Raw genomic sequence first — 22,201 nt, 5'->3', positions numbered from 1 at the left:
GCTTAATGAATTTGTACTAAAAAGCAAATTAAAAACCTGAAAAACTTCCTTCAGAAAACAATGACAAACATTTGCACTATTTCTGACAAATAAATACCTCACATTTTTATATTTCGTTCCAACTTTCATGATCGCATTTTAAATTTTTTTCTGGGTAAATTCCATTAACAAAATAAGATTCATATCACAAAATGTTTAAAATTCGAATAGTCCAAAACGTGCTAATCGTTATTTTTTCGGATTCTTCTTTTTTCTGAAAAAAGGCTTTATTAGATTATACGCTGATGATTAATACATTTTGGAACAGAAAAATATATGCGTGATATTAATTTTTTAAAAAAATATGCATAATTTTAGCTCTATAAATCCGAACTTCAGATATAACCGAAGCTTCTTTCTATAACCACATAGAAAAAGGAACTGAAAATATTTCCAAAAATTTCTCAAATAAGAGCTGAAAAATCTTCGAAATTTTTTTAAACGTTTTCCAGACATTTCCGGTTGTTGCGCACTTCCTTAAATTGCGCATAATATCAATACTTCCTAGTTTATTCAGTATTAATGTACAACAAGATTTAGCCAATTATGGTATATAGACCAAATCCCGCATACCACAAGTTTTTGTACTGCACACGAGTTAATAATTTTCAAACTTACAAAATCTCGGAGAAAAAATATCTTTTATGCTCCATTAGATGGAAACATTTGTAACTGAAATATGAAGCCTGATTCAAGGGAAGAGAGTGTGATTTAATTAAAAGTGACATATTTACCAGTGTTGACATCAATAAAGAAATTTGCGTGTGCTAGCGAAAACGCCGTTTTCATAACTAAAACTTCATAATCTAAATTGCTTAACACTGTAGAGAAAATATTTCATCTGAGCAGTTAAGTACATATTACAGTCAACAAAATTTCACTGAATTTACGGGAAAGCTAAGCAGTGGATGCCATTCGTATGCAACAGACTCATTGAAATTCAAATTTTACTAGACCTTCAAAAATGGAAATTTTGGAAAAGAGATGGAGATAGTTAAATCATCTCCTGAACACAGAATTTTTTCAGAACACTATTTTCGCAAAGAATACCTTGACATCGCTTGCCTGTATTATAAAACAGAGTGAACTCTGTCTAGCACAGCCACCTACAGTTTTAGACGATTTTGGGCTACTCTGAGCTGGTCATCTTAGAAAAGATGATTATCATTGATCTTATCGATTTGTAAAATGCCTTTATTCTGTTGAAGGTTACTGTCATCAGTTCAGAAAAGTACTAAAAAATAATTGTGATATATACTTAAAGGATAAAATTATAAATTACTGATGAAGGATAACAGTGAATAAAGTAACAATAAAAAGTATTTAAAAATATTAATAAAAGAAAATACATACACAGTGGCGTAACTAGAAATCTTGGACCCCTATGCAAAAACATTTCCTGGGCCCCTCTCCCAATAAATTTAATGTGCTTAAAAATAAAATAAAAAAATATCAAGGATTCCAGGAGCCAATGTTTTCATGATGATTTTTATCACATCTGGATTAATTGTTAAAAAATAAAAGCACGTTCTTAGGGAACCAGTTGAAAGGTAGGTAACATGAAGAAAGAATAAAAAGGAAAATAATTTCCCTCGGCCAACTGATGAAATGCAAATTTGCTTGTGTCTGTGTATTTGACGTTAGATGATTTTAATTCAGTTATTTAAGACTTTTTGCGTACGGGCGTGTGAGTGCGAGACTGTTAGCATAAATTTAGGTATTTTGCATAATGAAACTCGAAAGGCATACGAAACGAACGTGCGCCAAGGTATATATTGGCGAGAGAAAGTAAAGCTCGTGTGCAATGCAGTATATTTGATTTTCACCCTAGCTACTTGTACCTGGCCAAAGGCCTAATCCAGTAGTACTTTCTTCTCTTTCAGGTACGATGGCAAAGTATGTTCCTGTTTATTTTTCTTATTGCATAATATAGGTAAACCTGATGATATTTAGTACTGATGATGATTCTATGTAAGTTATTCTTTTGAATACTTCAATTTTAATGTCTGTGAAGATTATTACTTTTTGTTATGCTTAAGTTAAGCAAAATTATCCTATTTTATTAAATAAAGATTTCGTAGTTAATCTTTTGACTTATGATTGTTTAATTCTGTGCTTGAGGAAACGTACTTATTACGCCTTCAGTGCTAATGCACAACCAACAAAAGATTATGAGACTGAGAAATTGAAATTTTGTAATGTTGTAAGATTCCAGTTGCATAAAGTGTTAAAACTCTTTGTTGGAAAAAAAAAAAAAAAAACTAGTTACAAAGTTTATAAGAATAATTGTAACAAGTAATGTCTATTCTAAAAGAATCAATTTGTATAGAAAAATTAACAGATGAAAATTATTCAGTGTGGAAATTTAAAATAAAACAACTTCTAATAAAAGAAGGTTTAGATGATGTTGTATTCGAAGAAAAACCGGAAACTGATACTGATATTTTGTTAAAGAATGATCGTAAAGCTAAAGCTTTAATGTGTCTAAACATTTCGGATTCGCAAATTATCCATGTTTTACATAGTAAATCTGCAAAAGAAGTTTGGCAGAAGTTAAAATGTGTCCATGAACGTGTAAATTTAACAAATAAGTTATTTCTTCTTAGAAAACTATATTCCATTAGATATAATGAAAGTTCTAAAATGCAGGAACATATCAAAGGAGTACTAGAGTTGGTTGAAAAGCTGCGTAGTATAGGTGAAGAAATTAAAGAAAATAACTTAATAGCAATACTACTATGTTCTTTACCAAATTCATACAACTCCTTAATAACTGCAATAGAAAGTAAATCGGAAGCTGAATTGTCGCTAGAATATGTTAAAAACAAACTAATAGATGAGTATTGTAGACGTGTGGAAACTAAGAAAATTCAAATGTACGATTCAGTTGCTTTAAAAAGTAAAAGCGAAAATAAACCAAAGTATGTTACACAATTTTGTACTTATTGTAAGAGAAATAACCATACGATAAATGACTGTTTTCATTTAAAATGCAACGCTAGAACTTCCCCGAAAACAGATGTAAATAATAGTAAAGTAAGAAATTATTCTCAAAATTATAAAAGTAATGCATGCCAAATAGCAAATACGCAAAGTGTATAAAACATAACAAAACTTAAAGAAAATAAGTATTTTAAAAGTATTGAAACTGAAAATACACAGATTCAGTTTAATCAAGTTCTAAAAGTGGAAAATAAACATGAAAACACGCAAACGCAAGAATGGGTTATCGACTCGGGAGCCTCAACTCATATGACGAGTGATAAGAATTTTTTCTCTCAGTTAAATGACTCTAATAAACAAATAGTAAGTGTAGCCAATGGTGCTAAATTAAATTCTTATGGTATTGGTGAAGGCTATTTTCAAGTTCAAAACTTAAAGGGTCAGGTTACACAAATAAAATTGGAAAATGTATTGTATGTACCAGGTTTAGATAGTAATTTACTTTCTGTTCAATCTGTTACCAATAAAGGTTGCATTGTTACATTTGATAGTAATAAGTGTTACATAAAGCGTAACAATATACTCGTAGCCGACGGCAACGCTCAGCAAGGTTTATATAAATTGATCGTAAACCCAATTGATGACAAAGCATACTTAGCTAATAATGTTTCATGTTCAAATACGAACTGTATACTAAAATGGCATCAAAGATTAGGCCACAGAAATATAGATGCCATAAAAACACTTGAGAAAAATGATTTGGCAGACGGCATTAAACTTGGCAAATGCACTCATAGTGTGGAATGTTCTACTTGTGTAAAAGCGAAATTAACTGAAACACCTTATCCCAAAACTAGTTTTAGATCTAAAAATCCACTGGATTTAGTGCACACAGATGTGTGTGGGCCAATTGAAGTCAACAGCTTAGGAAAGAAAAGATATTTCGTAACTTTCATTGATGACTATTCGCGTTATACTCAAATTTATTTTATTACTTCAAAAGATGAAGTATTCGACAAACTTAAACAGTATGTTGCATCGCCAACAAATAAATTTAGAAAGAAAATAAAGGTTCTCAGATCCGACAACGGTACAGAATACTGTAACGAAAGTACTGAAAATTATTTAAAGAAACTTGGCATTTTTCACAAAACTTCGGTTCCTTATTGTCCGGCACAGAACGGCGTCGCAGAAAGGAAAAATCGCTCTTTAATAGAAATGACAAAAGCTATGCTAATAAACTCTAAATTACCGATAAGATTCTGGGGTGAAGCAGCAGCTACTGCTGCATATCTTCAAAATAGGTTACCAACTAAAGCCACAGATAGAACACCATATGAATTGTGGAATGGTAGAAAACCAAACTTAAGTCACGAGTATTTGGCTGTACAGCATTTTATTATGTGAACAAACAAAAACGGCGTAAATTCGACAACAGAGCCGAAGAAGGAATATTCGTAGGATACGATTTACGAAGTAAGGGATACAGGATTTATGTAGGTGGAAGAAAAATAATAGTAAGTAGAACTGTTAAATTTTCGACGACTGTAGAACTGTTAAATTTTCACGACTTGATCCTGTATTTGTATGATACTATATTCCACATTCTGCTCCTAATGTGTATGTGTATTATTTTGTATGGCATATTCTATGTATATATATATATATATATATATACAGCGCATTATTTATTTACTTATTTTTATTTATTTTTTATTTATTTTTTGAAGGTTTTTATGTATGAATAATATAATATTTAATCATATAATTAATTGATACTTAGTATTTTTCATTTTAACCTTTTGCATTTTAGCTGTATGAGCACCAGCATTATGATTTAATAATCCTGTTTGATTATATACTGTATCATGCATATGTAGGATATTGTATTTTTTTTTCTTTTTTTAATTTAATTTATTTATTTTTTATTTTATTTTTTTAAGGTTTTTATGCATGAATAATATAATATTATTTAGTCATATAACTTAAATCGATACTTAGTATTTTACATCTTAACTTTTGCATTTTAACCTTTTGCATTTTAACTGTATACGCACCAGCATTATGCTTTAATAATCCTGTTTGATTATATACTGTATCATACATATGTAGGAAATTGTATGGTTTATTTATATTGTACGATATCGTAAGTACTGTAATGTATGACCTGTAGTCCCACTAGTCTCTAGATAAGGGTGGACGTGGTGCTATTACCAATTAACCATAACGGTAAAGGGATGGTGCCCACGTCCTCCGTCACTAAACTAAATTAAACTAAACTGTTAAATTTTCAGAAAACGCGTCTTTACCTGACAAACTTGCAGAAAACAATGCTGAAGATTTAGAATTAATTCACTTCAATAACTCGCATGAAGATAAAGAAAATAATGAAGAAACATCTCTTGGCGATGATTTTACAGAAGATTCAAAAAGTTCCGAAGAGTTAATTAAATGTGAAGAAAATGTAGAAAGAAGGGTTTCTAGCAGATCAACCAAAGGGGTCCCACCGGAAAGATTCTCTTATAAAGCAGAAGACGAAGAATCAATCTTACTTAAAATTAAAGATCCAGAAAGCTTTGAAGAAATTCTAAACTTACCAAAACGTGAACAAGAAGCTTGGATCAAGGCTATGCAAGAAGAAATACATTCTCTAAAAGAAAATGAAACCTATAAACTTACAGAATTACCGCCAGGAAAACATGCAGTAGGCAGCAAATGGGTGTTTAAGACAAAATATGATGAAACTGGTAAAAATATAAAATACAAAGCACGCTTAGTAGCCAAAGGATTTACTCAAAAATACGGCAGTGATTATGATGAAACCTTTTCACCAGTAGTGAAACACACTACGATAAGAGTTTTCTTAGCATGGGCAGCGTATAATAATGCCAAGGTACATCAACTAGATGTTAAAACAGCTTTTTTGTATGGCAACTTAAATGAAGAAATATATATGGAACAACCAGAAGGATTCGTGGTTCCGGAAGAAAGACATTAAGTTTGTAAATTAAAGAAGTCGATTTATGGTCTCAAACAAGCAGCTAGGTACTGGAATGCAGAAATTGAAAATACATTAAAGAATCTTGGGTTCAGTCAAAGCAAAGCAGATCCGTGTCTTTTCACAAAAGTGGTTCGTGATAAAAGAATTAATTTAATAGTGTATGTTGATGACATCCTAATAAGTTCTACAGAAGAAGGACTAATTCTTCAAACAATTAATGATTTTAAAGAAACGTTATCAAATAACGCATCTTGGTGAAGCTAAATATTTCTTAGGCATGGAAATAAATCGCAAGGAAGATGGAAGTTATCTCTTATCACAGAAAAATAAAATAAATCAACTTGTCAAGCAATTTCAACTTGAAGAAGCGAAACACGCTAGCACACCAATGGAAATGAACTATTATAACCTAAACAAGGAAGAAAATCTCCTAACTTCAAATGATAAATTTCGCCAAGCTATTGGAAGTCTTTTGTATATATCGTCTATCACAAGACCAGATATCACAGCTTCAACTCACATCCTCAGCAGAAGGTGTAATAATCCACGTCAAAAGGACTGGAATGCTGTTAAAAGAATCATTAGATACTTAAACACGACAAAGAACCTATCCTTACAAATTTCGTCGAGTGAAGAACTTAATATTACAGTTTATTCAGATGCTGATTGGGGACAAGATATTGAAGATAGAAAATCTACATCAGGAAGTGTTATTTTATTAGAAAGGAACTGTATTTCATGGTTTTCAAGAAAACAAACTTGTGTTTCTTTATCCTCAGCAGAAGCTGAATATGTTGCACTATCGCAAGCTACGCAAGAACTATTATGGCTATTAAAATTAACAGAAGATTTCAATCTACCCCAAACTCTACCGATAAAGGTATTTGAAGATAATCAGTCTACTATAAGACTTGTAGAATCTGAAAAATTCAGTTCACGCACAAAACATATTGATACAAAAGTTCATCATATACGCGACTTGAATAACAAAGGAATAGTAAAACTTGCTTATCTTTCAACAGAGGAAATGGTTGCTGATATTATGACTAAACCAATTCCTAAAGCTAAATTTCAGTTTTGTAGGAATGAATTACAATTGGTATGAGTTTCATTAGCAAAACAGGGGCAATGTTAGCATAAATTTAGGTATTTTGCATAATGAAACTCGAAAGGCATACGAAACGAACGTGCGCCAAGGTATATATTGGCGAGAGAAAGTAAAGCTCGTGTGCAATGCAGTATATTTGATTTTCACCCTAGCTACTTGTACCTGGCCAAAGGTCTAATCCAGTAGTACTTTCTTCTCTTTCAGGTACGATGGCAAAGTATGTTCCTGTTTATTTTTCTTATTGCATAATATAGGTAAGCCTGATGATATTTAGTACTGATAATGATTCTATGTAAGTTATTCTTTTGAATACTTCAATTTTAATGTCTGTGAAGATTATTACTTTTTGTTATGCTTAAGTTAAGCAAAATTATCCTATTTTATTAAATAAAGATTTCGTAGTTAATCTTTTGACTTGTGATTCTTTAATTCTGTGCTTGAGGAAACGTACTCATTACGCCTTCAGTGCTAATACACAACCAACAGAGACGCAGATTTCTCTCTCCTTTCACTAAGATACATACTGATAATAAATGAATACGTCTATATAAAAAAAGGAATATGTTGACGTAAAGTATAGCATTAAGAAAAGGAAGAAAGCCTAGATTTGCGGAGATTTTTACATAAAATCCAAGAAGTTTTACATACTAATGTTTTAAATTTTTATATAAAATCTGCGCCAATCTAAGTTTTTTTCGCTTAATTTAGCGAACTTATAAATAAACTGACAGACAAGATAATTGATAAACGTACAGAAAAGATATTACATTAATATATAGTACTCTGTGATTTACTCAGCTTACGAACATGTTTTATGAAATAATATACAAGTAATAAATAAGAACTTTTATAATGTAAATGATACATTTGTTAAATATAAAACACATTTATCATAAACTTCATAAAGAAAACTATTTGAATATACAATTTTTGTAGAAAATATGTATGGTAATGTTTTTTCCTGTCTTTTTAAAAGAACCTTTTGGTACACTAAACTACTTGAATACATGATTTTTATAAAAAATAAGAATGCTAAAGTTTTTTCTGTTTCCTTTTAATTTTCCTTATCTGGCCAAAATTCATCATAATGACAAAAATCCTTTTTTTATTAAAATTTGCGTCTCCTAATCTTCATTTCCGAAAAATTATTTATCAATAACTAGACGTTCATTTTCTCATTTTCTCAGCCATCTCAGCTTCAACGTTCAATAGTGATAGGTTTGACAACCGATCTTGTGTCATAGTGTTTCTTAAATATGTTTTTATTATTGAAAATGACCTCTCGCTCGTGGCTGTGGTTACAGGTAATGATAAATACAATATAAGTGAATTGCACACTCCCGAATAACTGCTTGTCATGTCATAGTATTTTACCATTGCTAATTTAGCTAAATCCTTAACGGATTTCAAATTCTGGATTTGTATTCTGAAAGTATTTATAAATAATAAAAGTTGTACTTCTAGTGCATTAGTAAAGTCTTCTATATGTTTTATGTATTTTTGAAACATTATTAATAATTTCCGTATTTGTTAACGATGACAGTGTTTTAGGTTCCAAAAATGAAAACATCATTGCGATTTTTGTCATTCCAGACATTCTGTACTTTAATTGAGTATTTAAAATGTCGAGAGCAGCATAAAAAACTGTTACTTTAAAAAACATTTCGAAATTTTCAAGCCTGTTATCCTCACATAACTCATCACAATTTTTTTTGTCTTTATTTTTCAAATTTAGTTTCTATGCCCCATTTATTTATATTAAACTCAGCTTCTTTCATAATGTCTTCAAACTTGTTTCTCATATCTTGCATATTAATAGAAATGCTTTTTAGATGTTGATGAGCTCCATTCAAGTCGATTGATTTTCGATTGTCGAGTCGATTGATTGATTGATCGATCCTACAGCCATAGCGCAGGACGTGTTTAAAAAAAATTGTTTTTATTTTTTGGCCTATCATGTTTCTTGTATGTATGGAAACATATATTATATTTATATACCATATTTATCATCAAAATATTTCATGTTAATATAACAATACGTTATAAATATTAGTAGATATTTGCATTGTTAGTGGTGGTAAGTTTGGATTTTCAGATAAATAGATTTAAAGTTTATCTGAATTGAATTTTTAGCAAGTTTTAAATTATAAGAATTTAGTTTATGTAATATCAAAAATCAATAACTTACCTTTATAATGAAGAATTATATTTGAAATCACTTTGAAATTTAATTTTAAAGAAAAACTTCTGTTCGTTCTCGCCATAGACTAGAGAAATGGCATTAGAATAAGAGCAAGTTTAAGTTCGGTTTACTGTTCTGAGTCATCAGCCAATTTTACAAATATACTTGAGGGGTAGCGTTTCACACTTCAAGGCAGCTGTTTAGCGAAGAAAGGGACCCCGTCTTCATTATAAATTTCCAGTGTCTTCCCAAGTTGAGTCACAGTAAAACTTTCATTCAAGATTTTACTGTAAAGATGTCCACTTCCCTTTTAAAACGTTGAAACATCTGTTTTTTTTTTTTTTTTTTTTTCAGTCAAATTGTACTATTATTATTGTCATATTCCAATGATACATAATACATGACCTTCAATATTTTTCTACATTTCCTCTGTACTATAAATGTATTTCAGTTAATATATAATTATTAAATATTTAACAGTAAATATCATGGCTATACGAATAATTTTAGGAAATTCTTCCACAAGTTTAGGATGAAATAATAAACAGGTAGAAACCAGTTTTATTGACCTGTATCCAAAGAGCTTTGAAGATGACTGTGTAATACGAAATGGAAATTTTAAAATTAAACACAAAATACTTATGGTATGAGGATTTATCTAAATTTAAATACCCACTGAATATGACGATTCCTTTCCAAGTTTCAAGTTCCCAGAAATATTTAATTATTTGTAGTTAAGCTTATTGACACTAGCGTATATTTGAAAATGAGTACTCACACTCTGTCGCATGGATTCTAAAAGTAGTACACATAAATACATGTTTAGGAAACAAGTATAAAGTTTCTTCATAATTAGTAAAAATAAAGTTGTATGAAACAAGTTTTGCGTACTTCGTAGAGAAATGCGCAAAACTTCATTTAATGAAAATAGGTTTGCTGTACCCACGGTGGATCAAAAAGCTAAAATCCGTTAAGAAAAGCGGATATATTTTAGAATCATTAATATTTATGATTATTGTTATCTGTTTTATTTGCGTCTTGGAAAGCTATTTAATGTCTCAGAAATTAATTACGTCAGATTTCCAGGCTTTACATTGGTTATAAATTAAGCAGTATCAATTTTTTTATCTTAATAATTAATTTATCAATAACAAAAATATAAAAAATGAATATAATGTATGGGAACATATATTAACAGAAGCTATCTATGCGTTAGAAAAGTGGTGTCGAAAGGAAGGATAATAATGTACAAAGGGATTTTATGAGTGAAAATTGCATCATTTACTATTAAAAGGTTTTAAATAAATTTTTTAATTTGCGAAAATTATTGAAATATTGCAATAGCGGGGAGAATTCTTTTCTGAAATATTCCATCCGTTTGTGTAGTGAAAATAGTAATGTAATTCGCGTTCTTTCAAATGCTGAAATGCAACTTGAAACTATTAGGGCAACGCTGCCATTGAGATATTTAATATTTTCAATAATAATTTTACCGAAATTTATCTACTTTTAGTTGTGTGATGTCATTTTTATTATCATTATTATATTATTATTGATGATTTCACGTACTTAATACTATGGAAAGTAAATTAAAAGCAAAAGTAAAGTAAATTGTAAAAAATTTCATTTCAAATAACGATTAGAAAGTACTCCACGAAGGCGTTCTTCTCCTTAGGCAAAAAGTCCTCGAGTGCTTTATTATTATATAATAATTCAATTCAATTCCATTTAAATAAGGTACAAATTATTGCGCATTGCTAAAATATACGCTTAAAAGTTTCACGTTGTTAAAATGAATTGTAATTTATTGTATTTTTTTAAAGAAGGGAAATTAACTTTTAAAATAAATTTAATGTGTTCAGAATTATTTTTTACAGATAAGTGTGGATTTTTGGTAGATGGGTAATTTACAGGTTAAGAAACACCACAGCTCTTCTCTTTTCTAAAGCAAATCGAGTAAATCCTCAAACATTAAAATATGCTTAGTAAGTAAGATATAGTTTACGAGTTCTATGCCTTCAGATTTAATTCTCGGTTAAAGATTTTAAAGAATTCCTAACCTGCATTTTATCTGCAATGTGAGAATATTTTGAAAATTTTGGTATGAAAAATAGGATAGGTATTGATTTACTCATTATTTCAAGTAAAAATATTCATCCATTCCATTTCCTCCCTCCCCCAAGAGTGAAGAAAAAGTAATGAATTTCGATAAATTTAATGAAAAAAAGCAATTTACCCCGAAAATTAAGTGAATTACTTGGCCGCTTAATGTTTGAGCATCTGAACGAAACATTGTGTTCTTAGCCTGTCGTTCTTAGCATTGAAGTCATTCAAAGGTCCCTAAGCCGAACGGGAAATCTCTCCTTTCCAAATGTGGTGTCATAAATTCTTTGCGTTTTCTGGACTAGAACGGCATTTCGACATGTGTGGGGGGCAAAGTCCTTTCATGCCACAACTGCTCAACTTACGTCAATGACTTTGTGTCCTTAAGAGCGTTTAATACCCCTTTCTCATGTCGATTTTTAATAACAGATGGCGCTACGAACGTTGAGCGCTAAAGACTCAAATCTGTAAGACTACCTACAGCCCGGTTACTATGGCAACGACGCTTCCCTTTCTTTGTACTCGTTTGGCGGGAAAGTGAGTAAGCCATAAAACACTTAAACACATCCCCTCAGTTGAACAAAAGGACCTGCTGTCATTTCTTCCGTCTGTGACTCAGACTGCGGGGTATGTTTTGAACAGGAATAGAACTTTTCCACTTTTGTGTTGAATGAAAGATATCTATGAGATACGTGCAGCAGTCGCTATTTCTTTTCGCAAAATTTGTTCATCACGCTTTTCAATGTTGCGTAATGTTTCATAATCTGCCGTTATTCTGCGGAAGAAAACAGTTTTTAAAAATAACTAGATTTTTAAGCATTTCGGTAAATTCATCGCGACATAAAAATTATATATAAATGAATTTATACTTGATGATATGTGTATACATATATAGCATGCACATAATATTCCATTTACTTATCCATCCATAATATTCCATAAATATGTGTTAGCACTTTCCAAAGCTTTATATATATTTTTTACTTGTATTATAAAATCGTATAACACTCCTAACTATTATTTTTTTATTTCAAAAGTGAATAAATCATTATCAAATTTTTCTAGTACACGGCACATTATCTGAGATCCGCTTTGAATGAAAACTACATAGAGTTTTATCAGTTTCAAGATTTCACTTGATACTGAAATGCATAAAATCAAATTGCGTTTCTATGTTTCAGGTTTATAAAATACAGCTGATAATTGAAGGGGTAAAGTACAAGCTGATAATACATGATAAGGGGGAAGAAATTCCTAAATTACAAAATTGAATATTATATTTTACTAAAGTAAAATGATACATATTATAGATACATCCTAAAAAACGATAATATTTATATATATATATTGTATATCGTATATATATATATATATATTGTATATCGTATATATATATATATATATTGTATATCGTATATATATATATATATATTGTATATCGTATATCGTATATATATATATTGTATATCGTATATCGTATATATATATATATTGTATATCGTATATCGTATATATATATATTGTATATCGTATATCGTATATATATATATATTGTATATCGTATATCGTATATATATATATATTGTATATCGTATATCGTATATATATATATATTGTATATCGTATATCGTATATATATATATATTGTATATCGTATATCGTATATATATATATATTGTATATCGTATATCGTATATATATATATATTGTATATCGTATATATATATATATATATTGTATATCGTATATATATATATATATATTGTATATCGTATATATATATATATATATTGTATATCGTATATATATATATATATATTGTATATCGTATATATATATATATATATTGTATATCGTATATATATATATATATATATATATTGTATATCGTATATATATATATATTGTATATCGTATATATATATATATATTGTATATCGTATATATATATATATATATTGTATATCGTATATATATATATATATATTGTATATCGTATATATATATATATATATTGTATATCGTATATATATATATATATATTGTATATCGTATATATATATATATATATTGTATATCGTATATATATATATATATATTGTATATCGTATATATATATATATATATTGTATATCGTATATATATATATATATATTGTATATCGTATATATATATATTTATATGTATATGTACTCTTTTCCGGATGCAACTGTAATTACGTACTGAGCTGGTTTATCATCTTCCTGTAGCGACGCATTTGGATTTGCTGTGAATGAATTTGTTTCATTGAACAGGAACAAATAGGAAACAGAATATTGAAAACTGAATTTGTTTTAAGCATTAGTAATTTATATATGTTAGATTGACTAAAAAGAGTATATTCATGCATAACGTATAAATAAGCGAAGTGAATACTTTTTGGCAATCACCTTTCTAGGATGATCATTTTTGAAAATAACCAGTACTGTTGATAACATAAACACCGGTACGATCTATCTGCCTAAGGAAAAGGATGCCTTCGTGGAAGACTTTCTAAGGGGAATTGTCTCCTATACACGTTACACAGGGTAAAACCACGAAAGCGCAGCCAGTCGGACCGAGCTACTGGTGTTCAGCTACTTTACTGCTTCGTGCCTCATTTCAGAGCGGATTCGCTATATATGAAACAGAGCAATGTGCTGTTACCGTATTTAGCAGCCTGCCTTTTTCCTTGACCTACCATAAAAAAATAAAATAGCAAAATTATAACAGCGTTTCTAAAAAGATGCTTTGCTATATTCTCATTAAATCTTTATCATTCTGCGCTACTAGCAAAAAGAAGCAATATTTAAAAAAGATAGTAGGCTTATTGATGAGGCTTCCATCAAAAGAATCGAACCCCAAAATATTTTCATTTGCTTCAGTGTCCCGTCTGAAAATTTCACTGATTTCAATGAATATATTTTTAAAAAAATCTTTTATTTTCAAGTTCTTTCATGCAAAACGTCCAAATTTGGTACAAATCAAATTCATCCCCCTCTTTTTGATAGCTACAATATTATATTTAACAGTTTTAATAGCTATCAGTATGTAAACAACCTAATGTAACACCATAAAAGAAAAACATAAATGATGACATTTTAATTTTGGCATAGAGAAATACATATTTACCCCAAAAGAGAGCTTGTATTTCTACCTTCTACGTCAGAGTCAATAACTGAAATGTCCAGATCAGAACTGAGAAGAAAAGAACCATAATTAGTTTAATTAAGATACAATAACACGCCGACCAAGTATTAATTTAGAAGTCAAGCAACAAAAATCAGCATCATATTTCGAAATATTCACTATTTGAAAATATAACGCTGATTTTGGTTGCTTGACTTCTAAATTAATACATAATTAGTTAACCATAATTAAGTAACTGTAAGAGTTTCAATATCATGCACAGCTAATATCTATTTTTGAAATAAACCAACTTACCTCAAGAAAGCCTGGTTTGTCTTAGGAACATTAGCTGTAACTTCTGGCGTAGAAAAGTCAAATTTTTCACTTCCAGACCTAAGAATGAAAGAAATAAACTGCTATAACATAATTTAAAAAAAAAAAAAAATGAATAAATAAATAACACATAACAAATTTAAGCATTAAGCTATGTATGACTACCATCCATCTCAGACAGTGCGACAGATATTGCTGTATACTGTGTCGCCATACCTTGTGTAGCTATTATATCATGCTGTATAACCACAGTTTAGAAAAATTACAAAATGTGTTATTTATATCTATCTAAAATGGTACATTACTACATGATTTGTAAGAATAAATTAGAGGGCTCTGCGAATGAAATTCCTTCCAATTAAAAAATGTAGGAATAAAGAAAATGCAGGAATTGCAAATGCAGAAATGAAAAAGGGATTATATTTTTTGCACGGAATCCAGATGACATATTTTTCAACATTTTAGAAATTTCAATATTAATTTTAGGGGCTTAAAATATTAGGCCCCTAAAAGCAGAATATAGTTTTTAAATGTTCAGACAATCTTCCTATGAGAAGAATTCCTTTGAGAAGTACACATCTGAACCACAATTAAAAAACATGTACAAGAACAGAGCTAAGGACTTCTGTTTGCAGAAAGTCTGTCACATAACATATGAAAAGTTTCTTATTGGTAGATTTTTTATCAAACAGATATTTTATTGTTATACAGAGAAAGCATTCACTCCTTTTCTACTAGAGATAATTCAATTTGGACAATGGCAAAAAGGCTAAGCAAGCCTGAGCGTATTGGTTCCATTCTTGGCACTAGTATGGTTTACGCTCAAAATACACGGCAGATATTTTCTAATTACCTGCATCCCAATATCAATTCAATTCAGCTTTTGGTGGAATTTACCATTTGTGACATATTTTTCAAAAACTACACTTCACAACATGCATACATGACAAATACACAGAACCATAAATAAACAAGCAATAATATATATTTATATATAAATTTTACTAAATGATTATAAAATGTTCCAACGCTAAAAGAAAGTTTTAACATCCAAGTAAATGACATAATAAAAAAAAGCAAGTTGAACAGCGAGCACATGAATGAAATGTGCATACACCTGTAAAAATATACCATAGGTAACTGACAAAGCATTTCGTAGCAAACATATGACTATAAAATTTCCAATAATAGAATGTAATGATGGTGAATTCAATTTAGATCGCAAGAACATGCTCATACTTTTGAAAAGATTCAATTATTTCAGCAATTCCTTGTGAATTGGAATTTACCCTTTCAATATTTCCCAACAATTTAGTGTGAATGGCGGAATAAATTGTTATAACAGAATTGAACAATTATTAGCATTCCCTCATACACACACACAAACATACACATACAAAAAAAAAAACCTTACTTTGTAAAAAAAATCATCCGGGCAATGATTCTTCTTTGACACAGATGCAGTTGTATCAATAATTTCTGACCTTCAATAAAAAAAAATACGCATATTTTACTTCGGAATTAACTTACTACGAAATCATAAACACGAGGTAGTCGATATAAAGAATAAAATATTTCTCACCTTTCGAAAACATCCGCTTGTTCGGAATCTTTCACATCTCGGGAATTTAATTTCATATTTTTTTCTTGAGCTTGACGCTTTCGCTGAATTCTGGATCTTTTATTAACACCAGGATGTTTTTTCGGTCGTCCTTGATATTTTCGCATATTTTTTGCTAACTGACCACAGTACAAATAAATGTAAACAAACCGAGTGCGGAATAGCAATGCAATAGGGTTGCCGTAAACGTCATTCCGCTGACAGCTGACACTGTTTAGTGAAAACTGTGTATAAAGGAATATATGAAACGCTTCTAAATATTATTTAGAAAAAAATATGATTTATAACTGATATCAAAATCAATTACTTCGTGAATTTTTGCAGAAATAAGATTACAATGCTAAATTTTAACTCGTAGCGCCATCTATTGATGGCTTTCCAAACTACACATTAAAATTACGTATTTCAAACTAATTTTTTTAAAATATAATATTTAAGTAAATTTCATTCCAAACCTGATTCTAACATTTTGATTCCAAAATTGACCTATTGCTTTATATTTCTGCCAAATTTCACGCAACATAGTTTCTTAATTAGCGATTCTGCGTGTAAACAAATTTTTAGTATTGTAATGCTGCTGTAGTAGACCACCTTAAGAAAGAAAAGCACATATTCTGGAATTAGCAATTGATACTTACAAATGATTCCCCCCCTCCAGCTTATTAGTGTAAAAAACAGAGGAAAAAAATCGATCCGCCTTTAACTTTGCCATTTTGTAATGTCAATCTAGTTTTCTAAATCCAAAATTTTTCTGTCTCATAAACTGCTTCCTGGTGCGATTGCACAGGTTACAAGTACCGCCGTTTTTTACATTGTGAGAATTATACATTTAAACATGCAGATTCTCCCTTATTTAATTTCTTTAAAAATCATACAGGGTGAAATGATTTGATGGCAACAATTTGAAAAGTGATACGCCGTTTATAGCGAACCAACGCAATACATGTTATATTGAATTGTAAGAATCATTCACATTAATAAATTCAATTTCAAGTTGAATATTAGGACTGATTTTTAGGCTTGGGATTAATGGAAAGCTAGTAAGATATTCAATATATGAACAAATTTAAAAGCTACGGAATAACATATTATGAAAATTGTGAACTGCAAATAATATACCACGATTCCTCTTAACTTGCAAAGTTCATTCCAAATTAAGTACCAGAATTCTGCCTAGTTTACCTCTTTGATTTATACTTAGAAAATACGTCTATTGATTATTCGATCATAATGCGAATTATACAGAAACAAATTAATATATAAAATAAGTACGTTATAATAAATAGTTACAATTAATTTCCACTTCCACCCCTTTTTGATTTGGGACTACAAAAGGATGAGCCTTTCCTTTAGGAGGTCACCTTTAATCAATAATTTTCAGGTTAGAGACTAAAGGAATACAAAGGAACTTTTCCTATTTTCTTCTGACTGCTATCCCTAAACTGGGGTAGGTCATGAAGTTACTAATTCATAGTCGAATGATGGAATATTAACTTTTGCAAACACTAAATTTAGCTGTTTAATGTGCTTCCAAGGTCCTCCTATTTGAGCCATATAGTGAATTGCGTCACTGCACCATATAGGTAGGGGGCCCTTAAAAACTTAAAAGAAATCGAATTCTATTATCTACAAATACTTAAAGATTCTAAAGTTAAAAGTAAATCGGATTCAAAGCAAGGCTATTCCTCATATATATTAATATTAACAATCGTCTAAAAGGGGTTTAACACAAAAATTCAAACATATCAAAATTAAAATAAGAATTCATAGTAGCACAAATTCTAAAAATAAAAATGAAAAGCAAAAGAGAAAAAAATATAAAAATAATAATTAATCTTCTTTTATTGAAACTCCAATACCGAACTCATTAGGGGAAAATGAATTAAAGCTTCTCTCTCTATATATGTAATAGAATTCGTCTTTTAAGTTTAAACAAGTAAATGTAGTTCAGTAGGACACTAAAGGCCCCCTAGGCCTTCGGGCCCCTATGCGATAGCATTCCTTGCATACCCTTATTTACGCCACTGTACATACATACATAGATATGCACACACACACACATATATAAGTAAGCAAAGTAATTCACAGAGACACGAAAGAAATGAAATACAGTACAAATAAAATCCAACATTCCAAATAAATATGTAAAAAATTATCAACCAATTGTCTCCAGACTAGAATAATTCCCGAAAATTACAAATATGTGAAACACACAAAATACTTAATAACTAGGAAGAGGAATGCGATCAAAATCTTTTTCAATGTTATCAAGAGGAGGTAGATCAGATTCAAATGAGTCTCTAACATTTGTGATACTGTTATGTGTATATATATATAATTACAAAACAATTCTTTTGAAAACAGAACACAAATATGCCTAGTATTTTCGCGCATTAAGCTGCAGAGAAATTATCATTAAAGACATAAAGTAAGAAATTTAGAATTAATATTTCACAAGCCCAGAAATTGAAATTCATAATTAATAAATTTTAAATAATCATATAAATGCAACAAAGAATTTTAAAATATTAAAAACAAATATTTCAAGCAAGCAAAATCCCACTTCAAAAAATTTTTGAAATTTAATTAAAAATGAACAAAAACAGAAGAGGAATTCAATCAACCTCAATGTAACTTCATCAGGGGGGAGGAACTTTGAAATTAATTGAAATCTCTCTTCTAAAATTCATTGCTTTTCTGTATCCAGAATTAGCCGATGAACCATTTCAATGTATTTTAATTATAATTATAATAGTTCACCCGAAAATTCTGGACTTCCCCAAAGCATGGAAAAAGCAAAGTAAACTCTAATTAGAAAATTAGCAAAATCTTAAAAAAGAGAATTCTTTTTAGTTTTAAAAATTGAAAACGAAAGTGAAAAATCATAATACTTCAGTGAAAAATTTTAAATCAAAATGTTTACCTTGAAACAGATAATCCAATGAATTCAGGTGTAGTTGAAAAAACCCATTTAAAACACACAAAAAGTAACTAAGAGCTTCCATCACTCTCATTAGACTCCATTCTAAACATGGCAGTCGAAACAGAAATGTACGCACAGGTTTGCCATCTTGGCTTCATTGGCGAAACTAAAAAACTTGGCTAGAAAGTAATCGCTGAAAGGGCTAAAATCTTGTACGTAAAATGTAATTTTAAAACCAAAAGAAAAACTTTTAAAATTTCAAGGAAATTTTTTTTAATTATTTTTAGTCATAGAAAAAGATTGCACATTAATTGAATGAAATTTAAGTAAAATCTTATTCTTGTAAAACAAAAAGGGAATAAATAATATTATTTAGTGTAAAACTTTAATTAAATTTTAAAATCGATTAATCTTTAAAAGAAACTCAAAAAAATTGTCCAAAAAGTGATCAAATAGTTTAAAATAATTGTTTAGTAGATATGAGTAAGATATCTATAAAGCTGAATTTTAGTTTTTAAATTTTGTACTTTAAAATTACAGAAAGAGTTGAAAAAAGGAAATAAAGGAACTATGTTAGAAAAATAAAAGTCTTCACGTCATGGGCTTTTCATGACGACTTTGAAAATATATAAGGCCATGTTAGTAACAGAATAGTAATTTAAAAAGAAAAGAAAAAAAAAAAAAAAAAAAAAAAGAAAACCTATATATCCTTTAAAACATCCTTCTCTTTTGGAGTTTTCAGATAAAAAATTCATACTTTTAAAAAGTATTACAGGGTGTAGACCACTCCAGATATTTTTAACATACTATTAATGAATTGTAAAGGAAATTCATTATCTTTTAAAATATTGATGAGAATTAGAATTTCTTCTTTTTGTGTTTCTATTTCAGTGTAAACTTTTTTAATTCTACTAATTTGGTTAAAAATAGTATTTGCAATAATTTTTTTTTTTTTTTACATATGTTTGAATTCCAATTAATCAGTTTATTAGTAGAAAAATTACAATCGTTTCTTTTATGAAAAAGTTTAATTTTCTTTAGTTTATCAATACTAAGATCAAGATAAACTATTTCTGTTTGGTTTTTATTGGTTTTAATTATTTTTAGACAATTTGGGTTGATGTTGCTGTTTTCGAAGCGATTAAACCTGCTGAAAGTAATAATATCATCAATGTATCTATAAGTGTGTTCAAATTTACTGAAATCGTTATCAGAAAGGCTTTTAAGGTAACCGACCTCGTTCAAAAGGCCGATTTCTACTGAAAAACTAATTTTTTTAAAAATTTAATGTTTTGTAAGGTCATATTCTTAGCTATAGAAAACAGCTTTTCTCTTCTTGATATGTTGATTAGAAGTGGAGATATATCCGTTTTCTGAGATACAACAGACTGGAAGTAATTGTCTGTCACACCGGAAGTTAAAGTTTAAAGGACAAATTAAAGGTGCAACTTCCACTTTTTTCTGTGTTATTGATAAATTGAATAATTTTAAGCCTTTCGATATGTTTGGAGAATTTGGCAAAGTATTTTCAGTATGTATTTTCTCTTTTACGTTTGGCAACAACGTTTCAAACTTATTGTTTTGTTTACATTGAGCTTTCGGTATTTCGGTTTTCTGTACAAATTTCCTGCGCTAATTTATCAGCTAAAGATTCATTTTTCTACACTTTTTTTATTCTGTTTAATAATTGAAAGTTCGAGAATGCCAAAATTTATACGTAGCCATTCAAAAAAGCGAAAATTTTACAGCGACTAATACACAAAATATGTGACTGCTGATGCTGGTAATCACAATGAAACTGAAATATCTGTCTATGAAATTATCTGGAACATTTATTGCAAATGAAAAAAGTGATTTTGATGAATTCATATTCATATCAGGCAATCATAATGTTGAGGTTTTCATTCTTTTAAATATTATACTCTCACTTTGTCACGTATAATGCAGGAGCATTTTTAGTGAATATTTGTGTATATAATGTCATGTATCAACCTGAGAACTTTAACACGGCAATCATGATAACTCTAAACGTTCATTATAGAATCACTTGAAATTTTGAGAGGAATTATTTCTACAAAATTCAGATCGCTTTCATATTTGTTCCATTATCCCCAGGATTAATGGACATATTATATTATTATGCATTATTATTATTTATACATTATTATGCATAATGTAGACTAGAAGTTACATAATTTTTTCTTCAATAGCATGTGTATTTTTTTTTTTTTAAATTTAGTGTTTACTGACATATTTGACCATATTTTGCTAGTTAATCAACATTTTCAAATTATTCTGGTTCAATGCATGTTTCTAAGTAGTATGTATAAAATAAAGCAGAAAATGGAATTTTATCAACAATATTTTCCTATCAGTGATGGTTGATATTTTTATTAATTTTGATGTAAAATTTTCAGTTTTTTGCGTACATTTCTCAAAATAATGATGTTTTTATCGCATTTGCAGTGATTACATTTAAGTTTGAGTACAATTACTTGAAAAATCACTTAAATTCAAAAATACAACAAACATTTTGAAAACGCCCTTCGAACGAGGTCGGTTACCTTAAGGAATTAAAATTCTTTAGTAAATACAAATAGGTTACAAATATAAGTGGAATATGAACTTTCCATTGGAATTCCTTGTGTTTGCAGGAAAAGAAAGTTTTAATGCTTAATATAGTTATTGTACAGTGAAAAATGCAGAAATTCTTTCCATTTTTGTAAATCTAGTATATTAAGTATTTCAGGGAAAAAATTCTGTCATTTCTATATAAAGTAAGAAATTTAGAACTAATTTTA

At 29.2% G+C, this 22,201-nt stretch overlaps 1 protein-coding gene across 1 annotated transcript in view; it reads right to left on the bottom strand.

The window, feature by feature from the left end:
* The window catches only part of LOC118200614 (metal cation symporter ZIP14-like), a 227,741-nt gene extending 208,217 nt beyond the window's left edge, over positions 1–19,524 (bottom strand). Inside the window, exon 1 of the mRNA XM_085808936.1 lies at positions 19,401–19,524. The gene's annotated coding sequence lies outside the window, so the exon portion shown is untranslated. The remainder of the gene's footprint in view (positions 1–19,400) is intronic.
* Between the last annotated feature and the right edge of the window lie 2,677 nt (positions 19,525–22,201).

The sequence above is a fragment of the Stegodyphus dumicola genome, chromosome X2, assembly GCF_044657685.1.
Source record: "Stegodyphus dumicola isolate Sdum_Otavi_A_Nest chromosome X2, ASM4465768v1".
NCBI classification, from domain to species: domain Eukaryota; kingdom Metazoa; phylum Arthropoda; class Arachnida; order Araneae; family Eresidae; genus Stegodyphus; species Stegodyphus dumicola.
Note: the sequence above shows the minus strand (reverse complement) of the source record. Positions and strands in the feature narration are given on the sequence as shown.